The sequence below is a fragment of the Candoia aspera genome, chromosome 8, assembly GCF_035149785.1.
Source record: "Candoia aspera isolate rCanAsp1 chromosome 8, rCanAsp1.hap2, whole genome shotgun sequence".
In the NCBI taxonomy this organism is placed as follows: domain Eukaryota; kingdom Metazoa; phylum Chordata; class Lepidosauria; order Squamata; family Boidae; genus Candoia; species Candoia aspera.
Window position 1 is genome coordinate 75,956,552 of NC_086160.1, and position 22,491 is coordinate 75,979,042.

The window sequence follows — 22,491 nt, forward strand, 5'->3', positions numbered from 1 at the left end:
TGCTAACATGTCTTTTATTAATGGAAGAGGATATTTATTTAATATCAAGACCGCATTCAATCCGCGGTAATCTGTACAAAGTCTCAATGTCCCATCCTTCTTTCCCCGAAACAAGACGGGGGCACCTACTGGCAAATTCGCTAGTTCAATAAAACCTCTGGCCAAGTTCTTGTCCACAAACTCCCTCAACGCTGCCAGCTCCTTCTGAGTCATGGCATAAATTTTCAGCTTGGGCAGTTGAGCGTCAGGGACCAACTCTATCGCACAGTTTTTCGATGGGGTGGGAGTTGGTCCGCTTCTTTCTCGCCAAACACATCCGCAAAGCCTTGGCATTGCTCTGGCAAGCCCTCCAGTGGTGTGACAGCGAAATGCGGGGTTGCTGCCACCGCCCTCCCCACTGCAGCCTCCGGAGCGTCATCCTCCCCAGGGGCTTGATAGAAACCATCCCCAAAAGTCAAAGTCCTGTGCACCCAATTTATATAGGGGTTTTGTTGGACCAACCAAGGAATCCCCAGAATGACTAGGGGATGACCCACAGGTGCCACCACAAACTGCAGCCCCTCACGGTGGCTGCCCAATTGTAACGCCACCATTCCCGTGAAATGGGTGACTGGTTTCCCTCCTGCAGTAGAACCATCCAGCTGGGTGAAAATCACGGGACGCTGCAGTGGAAAGCTGGGTAACTCCAGAGCAGCCACCACATCAGGGTGCATCAAGCAACGCGAACACCCTGAATCGATCAATGCCCAAACTTCAACGGTCCTTGTGCGGGAGCCTAACTTCACTTTCACGTTCAGTGTGGGACAGTTGGCACTCACCGAAACATCTTTGCGCCCATCCTCCACCACCTGCCCACAGGCGCTCTTTGGAGCAGGTGGCTGGCATTTCCCGCCGGCTGGTGTAGATCGGGCTCCCCCTCGCACCCGAAGTAAGGAACCTCCTCCACTTCAGTTTCTGCCTTGGCTGCCTTCATTTTCCTGGGTAGGAAGGGTGATTTCCCCGCCAGCTTCCCCGAACGATCATTGGTCTTGCCCTTTGGGCACGCCACTGCTCGGTGACCCTCCTTTCCACATCAGAGGCACTGCCCTTTTGCATAACGGTGCTCCCTCTCCTCCTCCCAGGCACGTTGACTGGACTTTCCAGTAGGCGCAGCAAGGCGGGAACCCTTGCTGAGCCCAGAATGTCTCATCACCTTCCTGTGAGCGAAGGTCTCATGGGCATGTTCAGCCTTCCCTGCCAACTGTATCCATTCGTACAGGGTATCTGGGCAGTCCCTACCCAGCGACCACCTCAGGACCTCCGTGTTCAGACTGTCCTTAAATAGCTCTATTAAGGTAGATTGGGACCAATCCTCAACCTTCCCAGCCAGAGCCTTAAATTCCAGAGCATAGTCCATTACAGATCTTGGCCCCTGGCTAAGCTCCCTCAGCGCCCGTTTTGCCCTTTCTTTAGCTAATGGGTCTTCAAAGTGTAGCTTTAACGCCCACAGGAATTCATTGAACTCCTCCAGCTCAGGGGCATCTGATTGACATAACTGCACAAACCAATCGGCAGCCCGCCCCTTCAGCTTAGTGGCAATGGCATTAATCTTGGCTCTTTCCGAACGAAAATACGGTCCCCATTCATCCATATAACTCCTTGCATTAGTAAGGAAGAACGACAACTTAGTTGAATCTCTGTCAAATTTAACTGTAAAGTCCTTAACCCCCAGTCCGGGTGGTCCCTTCACCACATCTGGGCGGTCAGACTTTCCTTTAGCTCCCAGGGATTTCCGCTCTCGAGGAGGGGACTTTGAAATTCGCACCCTCAGTGCCCTTGCCTCCTCTCTGTGCCGGGTCCTACTCCTTTCCTCCGAAGAAGGGGGGGGGTGAAGAAGGGGACAAATGTCTATTACTAGACTCCCCTCTCCTCCTCTCCCGAGGACCCCAGTCCATTGATATTTTCTGGAGCATGAATTCTATTGACTCCAATTTGGCCTCCACCAGTCTTATACGGTCAGGGGTTTGGGAATCCTCCTTTCCCTCCTGCCTCACCACGATTGGGGACATCGGGTATCGCCGCTTCCAAGACATTTTGGATGTCCCTGGTAGGGGTCCCTGTGCTTCATCCCAGATGATCATCTCGCGTGGCGACTTGCTGGTCGGTTCAGGGGCTCTTTTACCTCCAACCTCCTCTTCTCCCAGGCTGGAGCTTGAAATCTCCCGAAACTCTGAGAGCTCCCAAGTAGGGACCCTCTCTGTTCTTATCAGTGTGGAGTCGGGTTCCCCCTCGCTCGATTCCTCACTTTCCGTGGTTTGGGGATTTGGTTCGCTCATCGCTAGCGCTTCTCCCTCACAAGATAAATCTGGAAAGGGGCTAACGGTAAATTTTTGGGATTCTTAGCTTTATGTAAGGATTACCTACCCTAATAGACTCAGACTCACAAGCAGGAACTTAATGATATCTGATTTATTAAAGAATAGTATGCAAATACAGAGAAAGCTGAGAATGAGCAAAAGCGCGCCAAATACAAACTAAAAACCCTCGGCACAAATGTAATCCCTTCCCTCATCCGGCTGTTTCAAACTCCTCCCCCCCCCCCCCCCCCCAGGTGCTGGTAACCGTTTCTGCTGATGTCCTGGGAAAGAAACCTTGAACACACGAGATAACCCAAACACATTCCAATCCGGCTGCAAACAGATAACAATCCCATGAGACAGAATCCTCCTTCCCTCTCAAATGAAACACGCATCAGCCAAATGACATGTGAAACGTTACGATGCAGTGGTAACATTGGAACGATGAACAGTTATGCAGAGTGAGCTGTCTTGGCAAAATTCTATCAGCCTATGTCCTGCTTCGTTTTGTTCTCCCAGGCCATGCTTACCTGTAATTCCAGGTGTCATTTGACTGCCCACCTTAGCATTCCAGTCTCCTGTGATGAAAATAACATCTCTTTTTGGCGTGTTGTCCAGTAGGTGCTGCAGATCCTCATAGAACTGCTCTACTTCAGCTTCTTCAGCATCTGTGGTTGGGGCGTATATTTGGATCACTGTGATGTTAGATGGTTTGTCCTGAATTCGAATTGAGATCATTCTATCATTTTTTGGATTGTATCCAAGCACTGCTTTAGCCACTTTACTATTAATTATGAAGGCTATTCCATTTCTTCTGTGGTCCTCTTGTCCACAGTAGTAGATCTGGTGGTCATTTGATGTGAAGTGGCCCATTCCAGTCCATTTCAGTTCACTGACCCCCAAAATGTCTATCTGTAATCTTGACATCTCACCAATAACCACATCCAATTTGCCCTGGCTCATAGATCTTACATTCCAGGTTCCAATGGTGTGTTGATCCTTAGAACATCGGATTCGCCGTTCACCACCAGCACCGTCGGCCACTAGCCATCCTTTCGGCTTTGAGCTAGTTGCGTCATCATGTCTGGGGCTAGTTGAACTCATCCTCTGTTCCTCCCCAGTAGCATTCTGACCATCTTCCGACCTGGGGGGTCTCATCTTCCGATGGTATACCGACATATCTCTGGTTGTACTGATCCATTGAGTTTTCACGGCAAGAATACTGGGGTGGGTTGCCATTACCTTCCCCAGGGATCACATTTAGTCTGACCTCTCTGTCATGACCTTCCCGTCTTGGGTGGCCCTTCATGGTTTAGCTCATGGCATCATTGAGGTGCTCATACTCCAGCACCATGACAAGGTAACGATCCTTTGCTGAAGTTAAAACATGATACAGATTGTTAAATACACACACACACACACACACACAGATATACATACACACAAACTAATAGAAAGCATGTTCAAAAATACAATATGGTTCTCCCCCTAGAGTTTTCTTTTGTGCCATTAAAAACTCAAACTAAAGAATCTAGAGTTCTGCAACGACCACCCAACCCATTTTGCAGCTGGCTCCTCAGTCTGCAAAGCAGCTTAACCTGCCTTGTAGTGGTGCTGGGACTTGTTCACTCTGACTGAGTCCTGACTATGAAGCCTTTCCCACAAAACCGTAACTTTCCCTTCCGTTATCTAGTATGTGAAAAAGAGAAGGGCTACTAGGACCTCAGCTTCCTACTTCTTAATCTGAATGGGAAAAAATGTTTAGGATCCTTAGACCATTACAAGGAATGGAAGCCCTGAAACCTCTGTAAAAATCAGCGGAAGGATTTTCAAATGACATGATGCTTGGTAAAGCACATCTGGAGATCTGCCTCTGAAGCACATCTGAAGCATTCTCACAATTCATCTCAGATATCCCCACCCATCTTTCAAGTTCTCTCATGAGCCTGCATGACATCTGTATGACATCTGCATGCATAATATCTGGTATAGGCCCATGGCTGTCATGGAAGTCTTGAACTCCTGAGCCACCTCAGATCCCTTTCCTAAGGAAAACAGATTGAAGTCCCCCAGAACCATAAGTCTGGGGTACTGTAGTATCAACCCTGAGACTGAGTCAAGGAGCTCAGGCAGGGAGGTTGCTATGCAGCAGGGAGGTATGTACACGTGCAACAATCCTCAGTGATCCCTAGAGCTCAACTTAACAAACAGGGTCTCACATCCGGCAACCTGTGGAGCAGTGCCCCAGAAAGCTGTAAGCAATTCTCAGATGACAATCACCATACCACCATCCCTGCCTTGGAATCTCAGCTGATATCACACTCAAAACCCAGCTGGGCATATTTTGGAAAGGGCAACCCCCATTTCCATACCCTGCCAGGTCTCAGTAATACATGCCAGGTTGGCCCTCTCATCAATGATTAAATCCCTGATGAAAGAGGCCTTATTACAGACTGACCTGGCATTCAGTAGTAGCAGCTGGAGGTCAGGGCCACTGAAGTTCTGCTGACAGGGGAATGGGTTTGAGACTAAGGAGCTGGACCATGAAACTGGTATGAGACAGTGGTCCTGCATTGCCCGAGATCAGCCTGCTCCCTGTCTCCTGCTATATCTCTCAAGGCCCACCTCCACCCCCTAATGGCAGCCACATGCCCAGAACTGAGCCCCCCAAGATCAGGGACCAGGAACCTCCCAGCATCCTTGCCAACCATCCCTGGGAGGGGAAGCCAGGGACCCCAAGGCACTTTAGCTTCACCATCTCTCAGCACCCTTATATATGTTTGTATAATGTGTGGTCCCTCTTGCTTTGGTACTTTTGTACTGCTTGTAATTCTTGCTATCAACTATACAAAGATATTTTGTTGCACCTACAGGTAGCCCTTGCTTACTGACTGTCTTTCTCAGCAACTGTTGGAAGTTATGATGGTCCTGAAAGAATAACTTTATGGCCAATGTCTGCATTTGTGACCTCTGCAACATCCCTCAGCCATGTGATTGCCATTACAGTCAGTATGTATTGTCCTGTGCTTAACCTATTATTTTTCTTTTTTTACCCCTTTGCGGAGTGGAGAGATTGGAGAGGAAGGGATTACAAGAGAGTAAGCAGGCACACAATGGGGAATACACATTGAAAGGAATGCACTGACACAGGCTGGGAGCCATGAGTGCACTACACAGATGTTTTTTTGTCCCCCCCCAAAGGGACACACCCCTCAACCTGCATTTCCTCTCTGAAGAGGCAACCGACAGCATCCCAGGTGCCTCTTGGAAAGCAAGGGGTCTCCATTCCTCCTTCTGCTTAGTGGGGGCCTTGATCCTCCCTTTCCTCAGACCTCTCTTCTGTTGAACAAGCATACTTTCCACTGGGTGACACACATCCACACAACTGGGTGAAGGAAAGCTGCTGGGAAAAGCAGATCAGCATCAGGAGTAGAAAGAAGTCTGAGGTTCAAATGCATCTAATTCCAAGCTCCTTAGCAGTTTAACCAATATTAGCAGCCTTCTCTATAACAGCTGACTTATTTAGTGGGTTTTCTTTCACTTACTTCCTTGGTCCTGAAGATTTCCCTATAATACTACTACATCAGCTGCACAGGCTCCCATTATCTTCTGGGTGCAGTTCAAGGTACTCACTGACATCTTTAAAGCATGGAGCCAAGTTACTTGTGGGATTACTTATCTGCAAGGGTTTAAGCCTGTCCCAAGAGATCTGGCAAAATGGGCATGCTCCAGGTCCGACTGGTGAAGAAGTGTCACCTGGTGGATCCTAGGAACTATGCTTTCTCTGTCATGGGGCCTGCCTTATGGAACAGCCTCCACCTCAGATACTGACAGTGTCAACCTTCTTGGACTTCCAGAAGGCTATGAAGGCTTGGATTTCTCCTTAGGCACTGGACCAGGATGTTGATGGAGCTCTGCCATAGCTGTGTTCTGTTGATGTGCTGATGATTTTTAGAGGAATTGACCCAGTTTAATCTGAATGGAGAGCTCCCTGGGTAGATGGGCAGCTATATAAATTTGACGAATGAATGAATGAATGAATGAATGAATGAATGAGGGGTGGCTTACAAAATATACTAATCAAAATTTTAGTAATATAATTAGTAAAAACCCCAACATTAACAGTTCTTAATTTTTAATTAAAGGCAGTATCCTAAATGAGAAACAAAAAAGAAAATAAGGGTAAAAATAACGTTGCTCACTCTCCTCCATCTTTGAATACATACTGTAGGGCTTCCAAAATTGTTTTCAGTTCTCTTCCAAGTTTATTTTTTTTAAAGGAATTTATTTTTTTAAAGGAATTTGTAAAGGAATTTATTTTTTTAGAGGAATTTAAAGGAATTATTGAAGGAGTTTATTTTTTTCTTAAGAATAAAGATCTTGATGAAGAATTCCATGATGATCAGAACTGTTAACCATTTCAAAAAGCAGAATTTGCTTTTGTTGGCAAGTTCAAATCAGTATCTAGGAAACTATCAAGCAGAAAAGCAGCAGTAGATGCATATGCTTCTTCTGCAGGTGAATCCAAGGAACGGTATGGTTGTATGATAAAAATTAACAATGGGGACAATTCTCAGAAACTCAACGTTCGAGCATAATTCTTTCATGGTTCCATTGGGCTAGCTCTTACATTAAAGCTATCCCCCGTCAGCTCTCTTTTGGGCCACCACTAGTGGACATTCCCAGAACCTCTTCCACCGGCAGCTGGGTTCCCTAGATGACAAAGAACCCAAGGAGAATGTTTGCCATGGGGAATTCTGATTGGTCATAGCAGATGGCCAGTCTTGGAACATTGTCAACTAAATGGAAGGCCAATCAGAGAACTGGAATGGGAATTTTGGAATGTTTGACAGAAAAACAACAGCTGCCAGTTTGGCTGATAGAAGTTCTGAGCTGAGCTGGGAGGATACAAATGAGGCGGGGAGAAGTCAAACTGGTAGAGGTACCAGCATCACTGGGGCACCATTACTCACATGAGGCTATTGTACTGACTGATTACTGGTTGACTAAGCCATTGTGGTGTAATATATGATACAATAACTGGGGTCTGAGGTCTTGGTTTCACTCAGAAAGCTCCACTTTGTCATTGTACCAGGAAAGCTGTACTCTGATTTGAATCCTCAGGTAGCAAGGAGTATGTTCTCTGTGTCATCTTCTTTCTCTTTTGTCTTCGAACCAGTAACCACATCTAAAAGTTGCCTCTATTGATACAGAGTGTCTGGGTGCATGCAGAGGTCATGCAGGCTCATGAGAGAACTTGAAAGATGGGTGGGGATATCTGAGATGAATTGTGAGAATGCTTCAGATGTACTTCAGAGGCAGATCTCCAGATGTGCTTTACCAAGCATCACGTCATTTGAAAATCCTTCCGCTGATTTCTCAGAGGTTTCAGGGCTTCCATTCCTTGTAGTGGTCTAAGGATCCTGAATGTTTCCTCCCATTCAGATCAAGAAGGAGGAAGCTGAGGTCCTAGTAGCCCTTCTCTTTTTCACACACTAGACAACGGAAGGGAAGTTACGGTTTTGTGGGAAAGGCTCCATAGTCAGGACTCGGTCAGAGTGAACAAGTCCCAGCACCACTACAAGGCAGGTTAAGCTGCTTTGCAGACTGAGGAGCCAGCTGCAAAATGGGTTGGGTGGTCCTTGCAGAACTCTAGATTCTTTAGTTTGAGTTTTTAATGGCACAAAAGAAAACTCTAAGGGGAGAACCATATTGTATTTTTGAACATGCTTTCTCTTAGGATATATTTTTTAACAATCTGTGTCATGTTTTAAAAACTCCAATACAGGATGAATCATCGTTCCAAATAAGAAGATAAAATGGCACCCAAAGCTGCACCCAAAGCCGCACCCAAAGGCCAAGATGCAGGTAGGTTGCTTGTGCTCTTGTTACGTCCCACCTCTTTCTAAGAAGTGTTGTGGATGCTGCCTACTTTTGCACAGCATCTCCATCAAGGTTAGGTTAAGCTCTCCTGAACTACTCGATGCCATAGAAAGATGATCTCAGGGCTGTAAGTGCAAGAGATTGGTGGCCCTTTGGATAGGGCTTCTGGATGCTGATGAGGGTTGTCAGCTTTGCTTGATGTTGATTAAGGGTGATGTTCTGCCTGCTGCCTTCTGTGCTAGCTGTAGCTTCTGAGTCGTCTTCAAAGGCAGCCCCACTTTATAGCAATAGTCCAGTTGTGTGGCAATCGGGGCGCAACTCACCATCTCAAGAACAATCTGTTTCTGGGAAGCTGTAGCTGGAGCACCACCCAGAGCTGAGTGAAGACATAGTTTCCATCTGCTGTTCCTCAAGGAGCTGTGAGTCCAGAAGGATGTCCAGTTCATCAAACTGCTATTGTATGGGATCACTACCCCAAAACGATTGACCCCCAGGGCTGATATTACTGGATGCTTATTTCTGAAAAGCAGCTCAATCTTGACTTCTGGGGAAGAAACGGCAAACTGAAGATGGCTCTGCGAAAAGCAGAGCTGATGACCGCAGCAGAATGAAGAGCCCATTAGTAGATCGGCTCTTTGTAATTCATCTCCAGACAAGGAGAGGGTTTGAAATCACCGACAAGTGCACCAGAAAGTTTCTCTCCCCAAGGAGACGCAAGACAGCAGTCTCTGGTGGATTTAGAGCTCTGGGAGATGAGGGAATACCCATCTTGCTCAAACCATGGTTGGCGCCTTTGAAAGGACATCGGGTTGTCATACTGCCTTTTCTAATCACTTTCGGAAATAGCTTGTTAACTGCTTTTCACCTGTTAGGAACCTTTGGTTTGATGAGTTTTACAGCACCAGATGATTTTCCTTCAATCCTTAGTGAAAGAAGTTTTAAAAACAAGTTTAAAGACTTAATTTTGTTTTTTTTTTTGGAATGAACAGCAAAAAGATGATTAAAACTTTAATTGTAGACAGTTACAAATGGACTGAAGCTCCAGATAAATCTGAAATAAGATTTTGGAATTAACTAGAAAGAATCCTCTCTGTGAGAAAATGCTTTTGTTTTGAATTCTTTAGGAAAAAACATAGTAAGATTTGACTTTAAAAATTGGACACTGGAGGAAACCAGAAGGAAGTAAAGATTACTATTAAAGGAGAAGAAAACTGAAACTTGACTTACTAATACAGAATGAAGCAAAATATTTTAACACTGGACATATTAAAGGATATTTTTGAGCAATGGACCCAGAAGTTAATTTTAAGAGTATCTGCCTCTACAGAAAGACTGTATTTTAAAAAAACGCTATGGAAGAGAAATGAGTATTACCTGACATGATTGAGACTGATTTGAAAGTGGATTTAAAAATGACAGACTACAAGAATGACATGGAAAAAAACGCTATACTGGACATACAAGAGATACTGGCTGATGTCTTAATAATTAAAAGGAATATACAAATAACAAACCAAGAGAGAGACCTGGATAATTTTCCTATATTGGATTTACAAAAGAGGCTTGTTAAAGCTTTGAAGAATTCTGTGAAAAGGGAGAAAGATAAAATGAAAAGTAATCAGGTTCTAGGACATTATTTGAAGGGACTAAAATAAAAGGAAGGAATATAATGTTGGTTTATTTGATCAAGGTTAAAATAGATATGCTATTTTCCCTGGTAACACTTAATGGACTTTTGCCAACATCAGGACCGAAATGTCAAGGGTTTATGAATTTGTTTATAGATAAGAGATGGGATATGGGAAGAAGAGATCATTTGTTGTATTTTCAGAGATGGTGATAATTTATTAAAATTGTTTATACTTGTGATGAAGAAGGAAGTCACTTCTTTATATATTTCTTCTCTTTTTCTTTACTATATTATTTTTCTTTCTTTTCTAGTTTTCTTTTTATTCTTTCTATTCTTTCTTTTCTGCACTGTTAACTTTTTCTTTTTATTCTTTTCCTTTTTAGTTTGTATTAATTTTTATTGTTGTAAATCGTAATCTTTAATAAAATCACTATTTAAAAAAGCAACCCTATCTTGGTAGGATTTAATCAGAGCCTGTTTCTCTCCATGCAGACCTTGGACTCCCTAGACACTTATTCTGGAATTCCAAGCATCTCAGGCTCCACAGGGTGGCAATGTATGATGTACAATACCATCTCACTCCAAAGTAGCACATGAGATCTCCCAAGATTTCCTGGTGGGGTCCAGGAAGTGGGTCTTCTCTGCAGTAGCTCTCACCCTCGGGAACATTGGTTAGCCACATTGCTCCTGGCCTTCCGGAGGAACCTGAAGACTTGGCTCTGCCACCTTGCTTGGGGCAAGGAGGGGTGACAAATTTGATAAATAAACAAACAAACAAACAAACAAATAAATAAAAATAAAATCTATATAGAGAGACAGAGAGATAAGTGGATAAGATTGATGTCTGAGGCATTTCAGAAGGGAGTGGTCAACATTTTGACCATGTAGCCCCCATGATTCCTGATGGGAATCACCCTCTCAAGTAAGAGCAGAACACCTCCCCCCTCACAGATGGTCCAGCAGGGTCCCATGTCAGTGGTACCAGAAGCCTTCAGTAGAACCTGGATGGGTACGCTCCCCAAGTCCTGACAAAAGTCATCTGGAGCAGCGGTCCCCAACCTTTTTGGCACCAGGGACTGGTTTTGTGGAAGACAATTTTTCCCCAGACCAGGGGAGAGGGGGATGGTTTTCCTTGGATTCACAAGGCACACGTCGGGCACTAGGACTGGCATGGAAACCAACAGATTCAGGCAACGAGCTCCAACCTGGTAACTGTTGGAGGCTTTGGCAGCAGCGGCGAAGAAGCTTCGCTTGCTTGCCCCCCCCACACTCACCTCCCGTGTGCAGCCTGGTTCCTGACAGGCTACAGACCAGTACCGGTCCACAGCCCGGGGGTTGGGGCCCCCTGCGCTAAAGCAACCAGTACTGTTTCCATCCTCTGAACCCTGACTGAAAGAGATCCAGAAAATCAGTTTTCTCCCTGGTTCTCTGTAGCTGAATCCTAACAACCTTCCCAGAGCAGAAAAGGTGGAAGACCTCAAATATGGCTAGACTGAGAGATGGCTTGTTCAGGGGGAGAGAAAACCCCTCTCAGAGAAATATTCACGGTTGCCCGTGCCCTGCCTGGCCACCCAAAGAAGCTAAGAGAGACACAAATCAATCCTACTAGGAGCACAGGTTGTGCTACAGCGAGCATCAACCCATTTCCTCAGCTTCCACAAGCTCAACACAACCCCATGTCATGACACAAGATTTATTTATTTATTTATTTAATCTATTATTCAAATTTAGTTACCGCCCATCTCCCCCAAAAGGGGGACTCTGGGCGGTTTACAATAAAATCAGGCTCTGAATATAAACATTAAAATCTCATAAAAACAGTTATTATAAGATGCTGCCCCAGCTGGCCTTGAAACTGATAAAGCGACTTAATCCACAAGAAAATCCATGGAAGTATACTGGGACTTTTGGGTTACTTACGATGTTCTGGAAGGCTTTGGCTGGTTTGTGTGCTGTGCTATGGAAGCTTGGCATGGCACGGACATGCAGCTTAGCTTGGCACGGGCAGGTGGCTGGTGCAGCATTGAAATCCTGTGCTACCTCACTGCAGGTCAATCCACCAGATTCCATCCAAATTTTAAGGAGCAGAAAAGACCATGTAAGGCTCTGCTCAGAAAGAAAAAAATCCAACACCGGAAGAAAAAAAGGTTGCGGCTAATCAAACCTACAAAGTCCAAAATTCCCTCCCTATTCTGGCATATTATAACAAACTGTCCCCATAACGACACCACACAGTTGCACTGTAGTATTCCCTCAAGTACCTGGGTACATCATTTCCAAACCCTCTATTGCGACCCACATGCTAACACCTATGTGATGGATTTACCTTTGTCCTCACTACTGCAGTGGCCCCCAGTCACATGGAGGATGTTAAACATCTTATCAACCAGCTTAATTGTGGTGAAGCCCCCGGGAGTGACCATATCCCCTTTGAGCTAATTAAATCCAACTGAAACTGGTGGGCCCCTGTATTGGCCTTGCTCTTTTCATACCTTAACCACATAGCTAAGTTTCCAGAGGAGTGGCAGGAAGCCATCATTGTTCCCTTATATAAAAAGGGTGAAAGAAATGACCCAGCTAACTATGGGCCAATTAGTTTATTGAACATTGTTAGCAAATTATATGTCAGGTCCCTATTTACCAAACTCCAAACCTGGGTAATAGATGAGGGAATAACCAGCCCTGAGCCAGCAGGGTTCCAACTGGGACGATCTACTATAGACCATTGGTTAGTGCTTCAACACCTGGCAGACTAGCAGACTAACCGCTCTGTTCTGAATCTACAGTATATGCAGCCTTGATTGATTCCACGGCAGCTTTTGATAATATCTCAAGGGTCAGACTCTGGGACATTCTGAGCAGATCATCTTTAGAGAAAAGACTCTTGCTCCTAATTCACAAGCTATACGACAAAACCGGCCTTAGAGTAAGATGTAACTGGGGAGGGGACCTTTCTGAATTTATTCAGACTGTTAAGGGGGTAAAACAAGGATGCCCTTTAGCCCAATGCTTTTTGACATTTATATCAACTCACTGATTAAAACTCCTCAAAGAGGTGATATCCCAGCACCTACCTTGGCTGATAGATATCTCCCAGTTCTACTCTATGTGTATGATGCAGTTCTTCTCTCCTTGCCTTCCATAGGAATGAAGGGCACTAAGAACCCTGGCATCCTACTATAATGAGGAACCATTAATAATCAATTAGGACAAATCTGAAGTCCTACAGTAGTTTTCTCTAACAAAAGACAAAGGCAAAAGTGGACGATGGATTCCAATGAAATAGAACAAGCTCAATGTTTTAAATACCTGGGCATAGCATTTCAGGCCTCTAGGAAATTAACAGCCCAGGAAAATTATGCCACTTCTACTGCCCAGAAGAGCTCAAGGGCAATAATAAAATTTTACAGGGAACAGGGAGCCAGTTACATCCCAGCAGCAATTAAACTGTTCGAGGCCAAAACAGTTGCCCAACTACTATATGGGATACAACTTTGCCCATACACAGACCTAAGGGTTTATGAAACCACTCAATCAAATTTCCTTAGGTCTTTGTTCGGTACCCCAAGATGTACCCCCAATACAGTTTTGAGGCTTGAAGCTAACGTGCCAAGTATTAAGGCTCAGGCCTGGATCAGGATCCTAACTTCAGGGCTCAAAATCATGTTTGACTCTACGGCCTGACCCTACAGTTTTCAGACAGCTGCCAACCTCATTGGCACTGTACCTGTACAAAAGAACTTTGCAGCCTTGGCCCCTCTCCTGAATATTTAGGCCAATTAACCCTGGAGAAGGCCAAATCAGTAATAAAAGAAAGAATTAGGGACATTGATGGCCAAAACGTTATTACCGGTGCTCCCAAATTCTATCACCAAATTCTTTGTTTGTTGTTTATTCGTTTAGTCGCTTCTGACTCTTTGCCAAATTCTAGATAGCCGCAAACCCCCTCCTGCAGGGTGCACTCTACACTCTAACCTTAAGCAAATACAGATGGGCCTTTTCCAGAGCCCGCTTTGATGCTCCCCTTCAGCACTGCTGGCAGGAAGATCTCCTGGGACTCCTATTTCCAGAGACTTTGCCCCTGTGGATCCAGGGAGGTAGAAGCTCTTGCCTGTGTCCTCATGTGGTGTTCTTTTTATGATGCCCCAAGATGTGCTCTGATCTCCCCAATCTTCTCTACAATCGAGGGTCATCCTGATAGATTTCACGTTTATTTCTTTTGAAGGGATGCTGACCCTACACTCACAGGCCAGGTGCCCAAATATTTTTATCAAGTTATACACTTCCACAACACTTTTAATTAGACATATTGTTTCAGTGTGTTGCTGTTTTTCTTTTTCCTGACAATGAATTGTTGGATTAAACTATCATCTTTTATTGCAGAGGCTGGTCAAAGACCACAATAAAGATATCCATTCATCCATTCTCATGCCATTAGGCAAAGAAGTCATTTGCCTGGAACACATACCACATTCCAAAAAAGAGCAGGGGTTGGGGAGAAGGAACAGTGGGCCTATTGATTGGTTAAACCACTCATTTCTCTTCTTTCAGCAAAAAAATCTTGTTTGGAACGATTCAGTGACTGCCTAGATTCTCCTGCAGGGAAAAGAGCAACTGCAGTACTGACCTTCCTCTTCTTTCTTCTTGCTGTGTTGATGAGCACTTTGTGTAAGTTGTCTTCTTACAAGGAATTGAGAAGTGCTTCATTTGAATGTGCTGGGTTTGCTTCAACAGGAGCGCTTCTCCCTCCACCTCTGCCAAAAAGGACACTGTATTTTTATGGAGCAGTGTTACCAACTGCAGATTTCAGCAAACCAGGCCAGGGAGCAGTTCAGTTTCTCCCATTCACAGTCAGACAAAATTCATAGGCTCTGCATTGTCTGATTAGAGATTTGTTGTTTATTCATTTAGTTGCTTCCAACTCTTTGTGACTTCACGGACCAGCCCACGCCAGAGCTTCCTGTTGGTCGTCAACACCCCCAGCTTCTCCAGGGACGAATCCGTCACCTCTAGAATATCATCCATCCACCTTGCCCTTGGTTGGGCCCTCTTCCTTTTGCCCTCCACTCTCCCTAGCATCAGCATCTTCTCCAGGGTGTCCTGTCTTCTCATGATGTGGCCAAAGTATTTCAGTTTTGCCTTTAATATCATTCCCTCAAGGGAGCAGTCTGGCTTTATTTCCTGGAGGATGGACTGGTTTGATCTTCTGGCAGTCCAAGGCACTCTCAGAAGTTTCCTCCAACACCACAGTTCAAAAGCATCTATCTTCCTTCTCTCAGCCTTCCTTATGGTCCAGCTCTCGCAGCCATACGTTACTACGGGGAACACCATTGCTTTAACTATGCGGACCTTTGTTGTCAGTGTGATGTCTCTGCTCTTAACTATTTTATCGAGATTTGTCATTGCTCTTCTCCCAAGGATTAAGCGTCTTCTGATTTCCTGACTGCAGTCAGCATCTGCAGTAATCTTCGCACCTAGAAATACAAAGTCTGTCACTGCTTCTACATTTTCTCCCTCTATTTGCCAGTTATCAATCAAGCTGGTTGCCATAATCTTGGTTTTTTTGAGGTTTAGCTGCAAGCCAGCTTTTGCACTTTCTTCTTTCACCTTCATCATAATCATCAGTTCCTCTTCGCTTTCAGCCATCAAAGTGGTATCATCTGCATATCTGAGATTGTTAATGTTTCCTCCAGTGATTTTAACTCCAGCCTTGGATTCCTCAAGCCCAGCATGTTGCATGATGTGTTCTGCGTACAAGTTGAATAGGTAGGGTGAGAATATACAGCCCTGCTGTACTCCTTTCCCAAACTTAAACCAGTCCGTTGTTCCGTGGTCTGTTCTTACTGTTGCTACTTGGTTGTTATACAGATTCTTCAAGAGGCATACAAGATGACTTGGTATCCCCATACCACTAAGAACTTGCCACAATTTGTTATGGTCCACACAGTCAAAGGCTTTAGAATAGTCAATAAAACAGAAATAGATGTTTTTCTGAAACTCCCTGGCTTTTTCCATTATCCAGTGGATATTGGCAATTTGGTCCCTAGTTCCTCTGCCTTTTCTAAACCCAGCTTGTACATCTGGCAATTCTCACTCCATGAATTGCTGAAGTCTACCTTGCAGGATCTTGAGCATTACCTTACTGGCATGTGAAATGAGTGCCACTGTTTGATAGTTTGAACATTCTTTAGTGTTTCCCTTTTTTGGTATGGGGATATAAATTGATTTTTTCCATTCTGATGGCCATTCTTGTGTTTTCCAAATTTGCTGGCATATAGCATGCATTACCTCAACAGCATCATCTTGCAAGATTTTGAACAGTTCAGCTGGGATGCCGTCGTCTCCTGCTGCCTTGTTATTAGCAATGCTTCTTAAGGCCCATTCAACCTCACTCTTCAGGATGTCTGGCTCTAGCTCACTGACTACACCGTCAAAGCTATCCCCGATATTGTTATCCTTCCTATACAGGTTTTCTGTATATTCTTGCCACCTTTTCTTGATCTGTGCTTCTTCTGTTAGGTCCTTGCCATCTTTGTTTTTGATCATACCCATTTTTGCCTGGAATTTCCCTCCAGTGTTTCTAATTTTCTGGAAGAGGTCTCTTGTCCTTCCTATTCTATTGTCTTCTTCCACTTCCACGCATTGCTTGTTTAAAAATAATTCCTTATCTCTTCTGGCTAACCTCTGGAATTTTGCATTTAATTGGGCGTATCTCCCCCTTTTACTGTTGCCTTTTGCTTTCCTTCTTTCTTGGGCTACTTCTAGTGTCTCAGCAGACAGCCATTTTGCCTTCTTGGTTTTCTCTTTCTTTGGGATGTATCTTGTTGCCGCCTTCTGAACAATGTTGCAAACTTCTGTCCATAGTTCTTCCAGGACCCTGTCTACTAAGTCCAGTCCCTTAAATCTATTCTTCACCTCCACTGCATATACCTTAGGAATATGAGTGAGCTCATATCTAGCTGATCTGTGGGTCTTCCCTAATCTCTTTAGTCTGATCCTAAATTGTGCAAGAAGAAGTTTGTGATCTGAACTATAGTCAGCTCCAGGTCTTGTTTTTACCGACTGTACAGATGTCCACCACCTTTGGCTGCAAAGGATGTAGTCAATCTGATTTCGGTGTTGTCCATCTGGTGAAGTCCATGTATAAAGCTGTCTCTTAGGTTGTTGGAAGAGAGTGTTTGTTATGCAGAGCGAGTTGTCTTGGCAAAATCTATCAGCCTATGTCCTGCTTCATTTTGTTCTCCCAGGGCACGCTTACCTGTAATTCCAGGTGTCATTTGACTGCCCACCTTAGCATTCCAGTCTGCTGTGATGAAGATAGCATCTCTTTTAGGCGTGTTGTCCAGTAGGTTTTGCAGATCCTCATAGAACTGCTCTACTTCAGCTTCTTCAGCATCTGTGGTTGGGGTGTATATTTGGATCACTGTGATGTTAGATGGCTTGCCCTGAATTTGAATTGAGATCATTCTATCGTTTTTTGGATTGTATCCAAGCACTGCTTTAGCCACTTGACTATTAATTATGAAGGCTACTCCATTTCTTCTGTGGTCCACAGTAGTAGAACTGGTGGTCATTTGATGTGAAGTGGCCCATTCCAGTCCATTTCAGTTCACTGACCCCCAAAATGTCTATCTGTAATCTTGACATCTCACCAATAACCACATCCAATTTGCCCTGGCTCATGGATCTTACATTCCAGGTTCCAATGGCGTGTTGATCCTTAGAACATCGGATTCGCTGTTCACCACCAGCACCGTCGGCTGCTAGCTGTCCTTTCGGCTTTGAGCTAGTTGCGTCATCATGACTGGGGCTAGTTGAACTCATCCTCTGTTCCTCCCCAGTAGCATTTTGACCATCTTCCGACCTGGGGGTCTCATCTTCCGATGATATACCGACATATCTCTAGTTGTACTGATCCATTGAGTTTTCACGGCAAGAATACTGAGGTGGGTTGCCATTACCTTCCCCAGGGATCGCATTTAGTCTGACCTCTCTGTCATGACCTTCCCCTCTTGGGTGGCCCTTCACAGTTTAGCTCATGGCATCATTGAGAAACATTAACAATCTCAGATATGCAGATGATACCACTTTGATGGCTGAAAGCGAAGAGGAACTGAGGAGCCTTATGATGAATGTGAAAGAAGGAAGTGCAAAAGCTGGCTTGCAGCTAAACCTCAAAAAAACCAAGATTATGGCAACCAGCTTGATTGATAACTGGCAAATAGAGGGAGAAAACGTAGAAGCAGTGAAAGACTTTGTATTTCTAGGTGCGAAGATTACTGCAGATGCTGACTGCAGTCAGGAAATCAGAAGACGTTTAATCCTTGGGAGAAGAGCAATGACAAATCTCGATAAAATAGTTAAGAGCAGAGACATCACACTGACAACAAAGGCCCGCATAGTTAAAGCAATGGTGTTCCCCGTAGTAACATATGGCTGCGAGAGCTGGACCATAAGGAGGGCTGAGAGAAGGGAGATAGCTGCTTTTGAACTGTGGTGTTGGAGGAAACTTCTGAGAGTGCCTTGGACTGCCAGAAGATCAAACCAGTCCATCCTCCAGGAAATAAAGCCAGACTGCTCCCTTGAGGGAATGATATTAAAGGCAAAACTGAAATACTTTGGCCACATCATGAGAAGACAGGACACCCTGGAGAAGATGCTGATGCTAGGGAGAGTGGAGGGCAAAAGGAAGAGGGGCCGACCAAGGGCAAGGTGGATGGATGATATTCTAGAGGTGACGGACTCGTCCCTGGGGGAGCTGGGGGTGTTGACAGACAGGAAGCTCTGGCGTGGGCTGGTCCATGAAGTCATGAAGAGTCGGAAGCAACTAAATGAATAAACAACAACAAATGAGGGCCCTGAGATGTTCTAGGATGCCCATTTTTCTAAGCACATTCTGCAGCTTGACATGATTAACACAATGAAAGGCCTTGGCTTTCTCAATGATCCAGCATGCATCAGCAATAAAGTCTCATGTTTCTTGGTTTATTTATTTATTTAATTTTTATCCTGCCTTTAATATTTTTATAAATAATTCAAAGCAGTGAACATACCTAATACTCCTTCCTCCTCCTCCTTTCCCCACAACAAGAACCCTGTGAGGTGAGTTGGGCTTAGAGAGAGATGATTGGCCCGAGGTCACCCAGCCAGTTTTCATGCCTAAAATGGGACTAGAACTCACAGTCTCCTGGTTTCTCGCCCAGCACCTTAACCACTAGACCAAACCTTCTGAAGGCAGCTGGAATATCTGGCATCTCCTTTTCCATGAAAGGCTCTAATCTGTGCTGGATGATCCTAAACATGATGCTAGCAGGTAACATTAAGGATTCTGTATGATACTTGCATGGTCTGTAAAGTTTCCTTCTTTGGTGCTCGTATGTAGATTGATCTCTCCCAGTCTGTTGGCCACTATGTCATTCTCCTGATTGGCCAATATAGTTTGGTTAGAACCTATCCTGTTTCAGGTTTCAAATTTACACACACAGAGTTGCTAGGTGATAATAGAAATTTACTCAAGGCTGAGTAGATAAACAGGAGGCAAGGAAAAGAATGTAAATCAAAACAGAGTCTCTTGGAAAGAAAGCTTGCCTGGGCAGTTTTGTTTTCAACAGGAACATGTAGAAGTGAAGACAAATCCAATCTGAAGTTCAGAGAGCCAAGCCAGGTTTGTCAGCCAGTCCAAAGGTCAGACTTTCAGGGTATTTTACACAAGCAGAATTCACAGAAACAGCACACCAGAGCAGGAGATCAGAGGGTTGTTTCCAATAGGAAATGTGGGTCAGGGCTGCCTCTTGAATCTGGCTGCAGTTGGCTATCTTCAGTTAAGATACTTTCTCCCTTGCTTGGCAAGGAGCCTCACTGAGCGTCCTTGTTCTGCTCTCCACTCTACTTGCCAAGTCCAAGGGCTTGGAGGCCATGCCTCATCACCTGACTACTCCTGCTGTTCTGATGGGGCCTGTGTTTGATCAGCCCCTGGTGATTCCTGGCTTGGTGTCTCTGGAGGGTGACATTCCATTGCAGCAGCTGCTTCAGAGTCCAAGTCTGAGTCTTGGGCCATGACAGAACCTTCGCAGATTCTTCTTGTGTTGCCTGTCATATTTCTGTGGGTATTCCATCAATTCCTGTAGCCTTCTGACTTGGTTATGACCAGAGTGCTGACCTAGAGGTTCTTGTAAGTAGGGAATCTCTCCTAAGGTATTTTGAATGTTGACAGCTCTGCTCTATAGAATTTCCATGTACTCCTTCCACCTTTCTTTGATCTCCCTGGAATCAGGTACGATATGTCCATTGGTGTCCTTGAGCATACTAATTTGAGATGGAAACCTACTTGTTCAGAGATCTTTTATTCATTCATTTATTTATTTATAGATTTTTTTAAAGAATAAAAACAACACAAACTTTGAAAGAGAAAAGGAAAGTAAAGAGAAGTAATAAGTAAGTGAAAAAAAGTAGAAAGAAAGAAATAGAGAAGAGAAGGAAAAGGAAAAGGAAAAGGAAAAGTTCTGCTGCCTCACTTGGGGTGGGAGGGGCAACAGTTCTTCTTTGGGTTGGCTGGCACCATAGATCCCTCCCCAACAAATAAGATGTTTGCTCCTTGGATTTTGCATCTATTTTATTCTTATTTATTGGTTTGTTTATACGGTAATTTATATTTTTATGGTTTTAATTGTTGATTTTACTGTAAACTGCCCAGTCTCCCTTTTTTGGGGGAGATGGGTGGTAATAGAAATTTGATAGATAGATAGATAGATAGATAGATAGATAGAGAAAGAAAGAAAGAAAGAAAGAAAGAAAGAAAGAAAGAAAGAAAGAAAGAAAGAAATGTTATAAAGAAGCAGCTTCCAGTCTTCTTAACAGCAGTTTCTGTTTTACCCTCTGTAAGGGTACAACATGATTTCCTTCTTTCCATAATCTATCCTTTCTAATCATCAAACCCATACATTACAAGCTGTTTTTCTTTTTTCAGCAAGAAGTCCATAAGGGGTTTCCAGTCACTAATGTAGTTATTGTCCTTTCTCTAATCAAACAATTCAATTTTGCCATCTCTGCTAATTCTGTCACCTTCACCATCCATTCCTCCGCTGTGGGTCTTTCCATTTTTGTGCTTATAATAATCTTGCAGCAGTTATCATTTATAAAAACAATCTTCCATTACCCTTTTCTAATTGTCTATCCACTCGTCCCAGCAAGGAGAGTTCTGGTTTCAACTGAGTATTAACCTTTAAAATTCTTTGTATCGTGTATGTACTCGATCCCAAAATTTTCTGGCTTTTTTACAAGTCCACCAAGCATGATAAAATGACCCTTCATGTTTTCCACATTCCCATCATTAATTTGAAGTACCTTCATACATGCTAGATAATTTTTCTGGAGTCATGTACCAATGGTACATCATTTTATAAAAGTTCTCTTTTAAATTGGAATGTAAATTTCAGTGCTTTCAGCCACACATTTTCCCACTGTTTCATCAGTATATGATGTCCAAAGTTCTTAGCCCTGTGTTCAGAGACCTTCTGAATGACTTCCCTTCTTTTTCCACGTCTGCTTCCATCTTCAGTGTCTTTGCAGATGTCGTTCTAATCCTGCTTCTTATATCGTCTAACAGCTCTCTGAAGTTCTTTGTTAAGGTCCTTCTGGAGATTTTACGTTTCTTGGCTTTGGCGTCTCTTGTCCTCTGGCATCTCCCACCATTTGTTTTGGCATCCGCTTGGCTTCCTTTTGTTCCTTGGTCTTTGGCAGTCCCTTTCCACATTCAGCTCGACTTGGAAAGTGCACCTGAGCAGTTTTTGAAGTCTTCCACAATCGGCCCCTGGCCATGCCTTTATTACTATAAATGAGCTCCTCTGCCTACTGTGCCATTAATATGATCAGTTTGATTTCTGTGTACCACCTTGGGTGATCTCCATGTATATAGACATCATTTTGAGTGTTTGAAGACAGTGTCAGCTAGGAAGAAATTGTTGGATTGGCATAAATTGACGTTGTTCTCCTGCTTCATTTGGAGTTTCCTAGGCTGTACAGTCCAACCACTTTTTCCTTTCTTAGCCCTGTGTTCAGAGACCTTCTGAATGACTTCCCTTCTTTTTCCACGTCTGCTTCCATCTTCAGTGTCTTAAGCTGGAAACTTAATATTTCCAGCTTGGGTGTGCCAGTCTCCAACCACAAGCAGCCCATCTTGCTTGCAGGTTGTTTCAGTTTCAAACTGAACTTGATCATGAAACTTGCACTTTTTCTGCATCAGAGGTTGGGGCATAAACCTGGATAATGTTCATATTAAAGGGTTGTCCAGAAAGTGTAATTAGTATCATTTGGTCCTTAATTACATTAAAGTACAGTTCTTGCTAAACATTCCTGATTATGAAAGCAAGCCATTCCTTCTTTGTTTTTTGTGTCCTGAGTAGAAAAGAGTATGATCTTCTGACCGAAAATGTCCAATTCTAATCCATTTTCATTCACCGATGCCTAAGATGCTGATGTAGTCAATCTTTTCGTCTTTCACTGAGATTTCCCATGTTCCCGCTTCATACTTCCATATTCCTACTGTTATTCTGCCTTTTCAGCTATAGATTTCCATTTCCTGCAGGGCAACATCAGCAGCTGGATGTCCCTAAGGCTTGACTCTAGCAACATCATAAACACTAT